This window comes from Odocoileus virginianus, chromosome 13 (genome assembly GCF_023699985.2).
Source record: "Odocoileus virginianus isolate 20LAN1187 ecotype Illinois chromosome 13, Ovbor_1.2, whole genome shotgun sequence".
NCBI lineage: Eukaryota > Metazoa > Chordata > Mammalia > Artiodactyla > Cervidae > Odocoileus > Odocoileus virginianus.
In genome coordinates, this window is record NC_069686.1 from 37,619,006 (window position 1) to 37,626,608 (window position 7,603).

Sequence of the window (7,603 nt, forward strand, 5' to 3'; positions counted from 1 at the left end):
TGCAAGCATTCAACAGAAATAAGAAATGATGTATATAATAAGCTAGAATGTAAAAATCAGTATGCTACCATGAAATACAGGTATAAGTAAAACAGAAAAATGTACATTGATGCAAATCAAGAGAAAAGACTTCTTTGGGAAGGCTGCATTTGAACTAGGCCTTGAAGGATTAAAAAGAATTGTCAGTTGGGAACTAATGGATGAAAGGACACTCCTGACCAAGGACACATCTGACCAAGAACAAGTTAGAACTGCTACAAAAGTTTCTGTGGATTCATTCAGTTGGGTGACTGGGAATATGAATTAAAAGAAAATTCCATCAAGGAAAATCTTTCTATGAAGTTATACATAAAAGAAAAACCATGTATTTCTAATATCATTCCTTTGATCTTGTATGGAAAGACCCTACATAAATGCAAAATATTACTTCTATTAAAGTCAGTATTTTTAAGAGTTAATATTTTTAGAACACTTCAGAGTCAACTTTTCTATCTTTAAGACAAAAAAAATTCTAAGAAATTAAATGTATTCTACATGGATAATCAAGTCAAAGAACAGGAAGGATCTACATAGTAAGAAAAGAACAAATTCCAGGGAGATATGCTAGATGTTTAAGATTTCTTATTACAGATCTCCAAGAACTCTGTCTTCTTAACTTAGTTTCTTCTAAATGCCAATATTAAGTCACAGTTTCATTAGATCAGTATTACTGGGTAGTTTTAAATGTCAAAAAATATATGTTGGTTCCTACTCACCTGGGAATTTAATTAGTGCAACCCCTTGATTTTATAGTTGAAGCAAATGAAGCCCAGACACTGGGTGCCTAACTTGCTAAAGGTCAGTCAGCTAGTTAATAGTAACCAGTTAAATTGGAGGAAACTATATAATTTGCCTAAGGACACACTTGCCTAAGGTCTGGCAAATGATGGGGCTGGAATTACGTGGGGAGATTCCTGGCTTCTAAGGTTGTTCTACACTGCTCTCTCTGCCAATGGAAAACTAACAATAATCCCTCATAAGCAGGTAGAGTCCTGTAGATGAAAAGCCATACAAATAATAAGTAGAGTAATAAATGCTATTATTATAAGTGCAAGTAAGTGTATATATTATCTAAATTGCTTTAATGGCATAAAGAAACAAGTATTTCTAGACATCATGATGGAAACAATGTGTACATTTGCTAGTTTATATACTATTTGGTACTTTTTAAGGAGGGAAATAAGAACAATGCAATCTTTATTTATCCTGCTTTTTAGAGCATAAAAATATTAAGCAATATATTTTTGAAAATGTTCACCCCAAATACTACTGCCCAAACACATTAACTCTATTGTATTTAATCATTTAGAATGCTTAGAGATACTTGTTTAAATGTCAGACATAGGACAGTCTTGGCTTTAAGAATTCTTATATCCATGGCTTTTAAAAGGTCTATGAAAAGATGAAGATTTCACACCCAATGCTTCTGTAGTGCTTCTGTTTTGCCAACAGACCATTATGTAGTAATCATTTATGCATACACCTCAATGTTTTTTGGAATCTTTTTTAACCTTAGCCTTCATCCTCTCTTGGTGAAACAGAGAGTAAAGATGAGTGACTGGGATGTAGGAGAGGAGATAGAGGTATTATTAACACATAGTCTTTGAGCTTATTACTTCCTGTCTGAACCCCCTTGCTTTCAAATATCAACAGATGTGTTTTAGTTTTTTATTTTCATGAAAAATAATCCAAGTTCACTGTATTTGTAACTGCGTGCATGAGAATTTGACTTCTGCTATCTGTCTAGCTCTTCCTTTGCAGCAACCTCAAGAGGGTAAAAACGTCAATTAGCCTATTCTTTAATGGTAACTAGTCACCAGTTATATATTATGAGTAGACTGAGAGAAAACTAAAATTATCTAGTGAGAAAATTATACATTGGGCTTCTTTGAGGGCCATGATTCTGAAAACTGGGCACATCCCTTATGGGACCCTGGAAGCTTTGTCAATACAATTGGTACAAGAGATATCAGCTTCCATTAACTTGGTTCATCATATCCTGACAGTGGTGGGTGGTGTAGTCGCTAAGTCATGTCTGACTTTGTGACCCATGGACTGTAACCTGCCAGGCTCCTTTGTCCACGGTATTTCCCAGGCAAGAATACTGGAGTGGGTTGCCATTTCCTTCTCCCAGGGAAGAGGGTAGTGTGCCTACATGTGTGCTAAGTCACTTCAGCCATGTCTGACTCTTTGCAACCCCATGGACTATAGCCCACCAGGCTCCTCTAGTCCATGGAATTCTTCAGACAAGAATACTGGAGTGGGTTGCCATGTTCTTCTCCTATATCCTGATAATTATGGCAAAAACGGAACGTCTTTTCATTTCCCAATTCTCATTATCTAAAGAAAGCACAGTGTTCATCTTCAGTCACACTTTTTCTTAGTACCAAATACAAAAAAAAAAAAAAAAATTAAACTTGCTGCCTTTCATATATAGGGAATTCATGGGGAAAATAGAAGCAGTTTTTTCAACTACAGATTTGCAGAAGACATAAAAATGATAATCAGATGAGCCTTTCTTAAGACTATACAAAATCTGAGATTACAACACTATATCTTATTTTCATAATACTTTTTTACTAAGAGCAATACATGTTCATTGAAGAAAATCTGGAAAGTACTTAAGTAAAAGAAGACAGTAAAAACACTTGTAATCTCATACACACTCGTAAGGTACTGTTAGTTGCTGAGTCCTGTCTGATTCTTTGTGGCCCAAGGACTGTAGCCTGCCAGGCTCCTCTGTCCATGGAATTCTGCATGAAGAACACTGGAGTGGGTAGTCATTCCCTTCTCCAGAGGATCTCCCCAACCCAGGGATCAAACCCGGGTCTCCTGCATTGCAGGGAGATTCGTTACTGCCTGAGTCACCAAGGGAAGCCCTATAATCTCATAATATTCAGAGACAGTTACTATTAATGTACTGACGCATTTCTTTCTATATAGAAAGCTGAACAGATAAGTACAGGGAATTTATACAAACTTACTCAACTACACATTTTTAATAGGAGCACACTAATATAAAATTTTATATCCTTCTCTTAATATTGACTTTAACTTGGTGGACATATCTTTTAAAAGAGAGCTGTGAGAATATTATCCACCTATTTTGACTGCTGACGGGAATGGAGTTTAAAACCATCTCCTACAAATGTGTTTGGGATTGCTTTTCCCAAGTATACTTATCTTCAATCTTCCATTTTAACTTTAATCTTCTATTATTTTTCTTCCCATTTAGGTTGTCTTTTAAATTATTCCTATGGTTCAACTTTATAAGCATAGTTTTCACTTACTTGTAAGAACTACATACCATTTGTAGACATTTATAAAAGTTAAAATAAAGCCATCCCCAAACTAGTTCCCAGAAGAGCCTACCTGTCCACTGAGAAAAGTGTCTATTTATCTCCAGTTTGTTTCTTGTTTCTTGGTCAAACGCAAAAGTCAAGAACAGGGAGAGAACCGTGATTTGAAATCCAGTCAAGCTTTCTGAAAGCTTAAAAACATATATCCTTTCTGCAACACTTTAGCTACAAATATATTCCCTTCTTAAACTCTAACATATGATTTCCACTTTCTCCAAAATAAGTTGTATTACTATAATCAATGTTCACGTTAAACACTGATCTCACAGTTGTCTATAGGGACATGGATCTGGCTTCATGGCTCCAGGGTCCTCCCTGAAACTCCTCCCCTGACAAGAGCCCCTCAAGTCTTCTAGCCAATGCTCTGGAGAGCTGTCACTTATACACTAAGGTTCAACACACTTGGATGATGACCATCTTGGAGATTTAGTATCTAGTCTGTTGATTAGGTCGAGAATATCCTCGGCCCTTGCCATTTCTCAATCTATTATTTACAGTGCATTTACTGCCTGAGAAAGCCTGGGTATAGAAATATTATTCAGCAAAAGCAGAAGCAAAGAACTCATTTACATTGTGTTCTCTTTTTATATCTCTGAGTATATGTTTGGTACAGTGCAAGCCAGGTACTTCTACAATTCTCATTTCACAATATATAAGAGTCTTTCATTGTTATTTTGGGAATCCATTGCAAGAATTTGTCCGCATTCATTTTTGGCTATCTCATTTTTAGTATGCTTGGGATCTGTCACCCTTCATGGGCTTAATTTAGTAAACTGACCCTTCAAATATTTATGCCTACATTAATGCAAACAAAATTAATTCTACTCATCTTAATAAATATTATGCAACATATTATGCAATATATCCTGAGCAACAGTTTGGCAAGAGAAGATCTGCAAATGATGGATTTTTAATAAATAATCATGTAGGCAGATAGCTGTAAGCTCCTTATTGCTAGCTATGCAAGTAAAAACACGATTTCTCTTTAATCAATGTCTTCTGTTGCATTTGTAAACTAGTTAATGAGGATTTGAGGACTTTTGATAAGTAGGGTCCCCCCCCAGAGTGGTTCTGGGTTTATTTAAGTAATGTTTTGTTCAATTCTTTTAAATTCAAATGACACTAACAAAACAATCATTTATTAGAGTTTCACTGTAATTGTCTATTGAACATATGAGGAGTTTCTACTTACAGAGTTGCAGACCTACGTATTTCTCAAACATCTCTGCCACTGCCACTAGATTTTTCTGAAGTACTACCCTAAGTACCAGACAGCTCAGCAGGAAAGAATCCGCCTGCAATCAAGGAGACATGGGTTCAATCCCTGTGTCGGGAAGATGTCCTGGAGGAGGACATGGCAGCCCACTCCAGTATTCCTGCCTAGGAAGTCCCATGGACAGAAGAGCCTGGAGGGCTATAGTCCATAAGGTCGAGAAGAGGACACGACTAAAGTGACTTAGCACACAACATAAGTACAGGGCTTCCCAAGGGGTGTGAGTGCTTAAACACACACACACACACACACACACACACAACCCTGCCTGCCAATGAAGTAGACATAAGAGCCACAAGTTTCGATCCTTGGTTCAGGAAGATCCCCTGGAGAAGGGCATGGCACCCATTCCAGTATTTCTGCCTGGAAGAATCTCATGGACAGAGGACCCTGGCGGGCGACGGCCAATGGGGTCTCAGAGTTGGACACAGCTGAAGCGACTTAGCACGCAAACACCATGAGGACATCATTCTTCAGGGTTTTGATTACTTGTATATTTAACAACTCATTAATAAAAATAATATGCCCCTTTGAAAAACATAGTTCCTTAAAACCCATTATTAGCTTTCTCCCTAAATGTTTATCAGCCCACATGTAGTGGGAGCTAAGTGGTACTTTGCAGGGTAAAGCCTTTAGAGAATGGTACATAATGGTCCCGTAGCTATGGATTGAAAAAAAAAAAAAGGTACAGAAATTAAAGCCAGGAAATAAGGAAGCCCAGCATGAAAGAAGGAAGAAAGGGAGCAACGGAGGGAAGAACTTGGGGAAAAAACTTGAACTCTGCTATTCACCTTGGAAAAGTACTCAACTTCTGAGAGCTTCAGTTGTTTCACCTGTAAAACAGGGGTGATGAAAATATGACTTCCTCACAGATATTTTAATAGCAGATCTCAGCGTGCCTTGTGAAGTTTACAACATGATGCAAAGTATGGCTTTTTACTTGGCATCATTTGCTATAATCAGCCCATTTATGCATCTGTGCTATAAACATTCATCTTATAAAGACTGTGGACAGCTTCAAAAGGTAGACCCATGCATTGTAACTACCTTTTCTGGTTTGGAAGCACTTCTGATGTTTTTAAGCCAAAAAAATTAATTCACAATTTTTAACAGCATTTGTGTGCCACAAGCTCAGAAAGCTTACTGTTTGTTCTCATGACTAGAGTCCTGCAAAATCTCTTTTTTAAACAAGGAAGCCTCTTTTAAGTCCTGTTTTAGTCTGGTGCCTTTGGTCAAGGTGGAAACTAAAATTGAAAACAGATAGATGTTTTACATTTAAATGGGTTTAACATAAATGTGTATTAAGCCATTTCATGGACGATTGCACAAATATCTTTTGCAAACTTGGTACACGTGAGCACATATACAGTAACCATTAGTGTCTTCTAGAGAAATAAGGTGCAGATCCAAAATTTTAAAGAGCTACTTCGAGTTCCTCTCACTGAAAGAAAATGTAATGTCTTTAAGGGAATTGCTCTAATAATATCAAGGCATCTGAAATGGCTGGCCAGAGTAGAACAGAACAGAGTGGATGTCACCGTAAGTCAATTTAACAAGAAATAAGCTTCCCCCTGGAGAATCTAAACTCCCTAGTCTCCCACAAAGAAAATTGAATTTTGGAGGTCACACCTTGGGTAGGTTACCAGAGGGAGAAGCTTAACATTCTTTTTGCCATATGTTCTGGTAGGTCAACGCTATTCTACCAAAAAATCCCCTCCTAAACATTGCTCCTTCCTCAATTTTTCCTCTCCCCCACCTCTCTCTCCTCCAAATTATAACAAGTCTTTGAAATCCCCTAGGAAATGGCAAATCATTGTGACACTTCAGATACCGGGGCCCACGCTGGATACAGCCATGCCCAAACATTGAGTTTGGAACCTCGCGGAGAGGAATAGGATCCACGCCGAGGGCAGGAGCTGGGGGCGCGAAACTAGTGGGATTGCGGCGGGGAGTCAGAGCGAGTCAGATAGATCCACCACAGCTTTAAGCTAAACTGTTTATCCAAATATAATCAATGAAACTGCTCTTACTGGAGAGAAAAGCAGGTCGCCAAGTCAAGCCCAGGCGAAGCTCTGGCTCCGTGGGTGAATGACCCACTCGCAAAACTCCCCGCGAGTGGGTGATCGGAGGGCCTTGGGCGTTCGCGCAACGGCTGGAAGCGCCCCACCTCATCGCCCCTTCGGCAGCAGCTCGGGATGGGCGCAAGCCGGGCCACCGCCCACCCCCATCTCCATCCCACCCCCGCCAACCCCGCAGCAACATGTGGGGTGCTGCCACTCCGCCGCCCGGGGTTCTCCCTCCGGCTGGAGTTTCTGGTGGACGCACGCTCGGCCCTGGGAAGGTGCTGAATTACTCTTGGGGAAGATTCCTCCAGCGTTGAACTTGGCAGCTCCTGACATTTCCATCCCACCCCAGCGCGCAGGCACTACACACACACGCCCCTCCGGACTTGCCCAGGCTGCGCGCGGTGCGGGCTGCCCACTCGCAGGCAAAACATCGGAGCGGGATGCCGAAGCGAGGATCTCAGCTCCGCCGACCATGGGGCCGGGGGTGTGGGGGTAAAGGACTGTCTTAGCAGAGGGCAGTTGCAGGGACTCAGCTCACTCCGTGGTTGGTCCAGGCCCCGCAGTAGATCGGGAGGCTGGCAGGAAACCCCTCTCCTTTTGTGCTCTCCCGGGAAGCCAGCCTCTACTCACCCCGGCTGCACGCGGATTCCGGCCGCCAGCGGCAGCCCGCTGCCCCATCCCACGAACACTGCGGCGCCCCCAGAGTGTGCAATGCGGAGCCCCGCCAGCGCGCGGCCGGAGCCAGGGAGTGCGAGGAGGGAGCGAGGGAGCGAGGAAGCGAGGGAGGGAGGGGACTAGGGAGGGAGCGCGGCGGGGAGGGACAGGGCGGCGGGGGGCGCGCGCGCCACTCCCACTCGCGCCCAGCA

The 7,603-nt window shown here is 41.4% G+C and overlaps 1 protein-coding gene across 1 annotated transcript in view; it reads right to left on the reverse strand.

Annotated features, from left to right (window-relative positions):
* Window positions 1-7,578, reverse strand: part of LYPD6 (LY6/PLAUR domain containing 6) — a 125,090-nt gene extending 117,512 nt beyond the window's left edge. Inside the window, exon 1 of the mRNA XM_020880333.2 lies at window positions 7,368-7,578. The gene's annotated coding sequence lies outside the window, so the exon portion shown is untranslated. The remainder of the gene's footprint in view (window positions 1-7,367) is intronic.
* Between the last annotated feature and the right edge of the window lie 25 nt (window positions 7,579-7,603).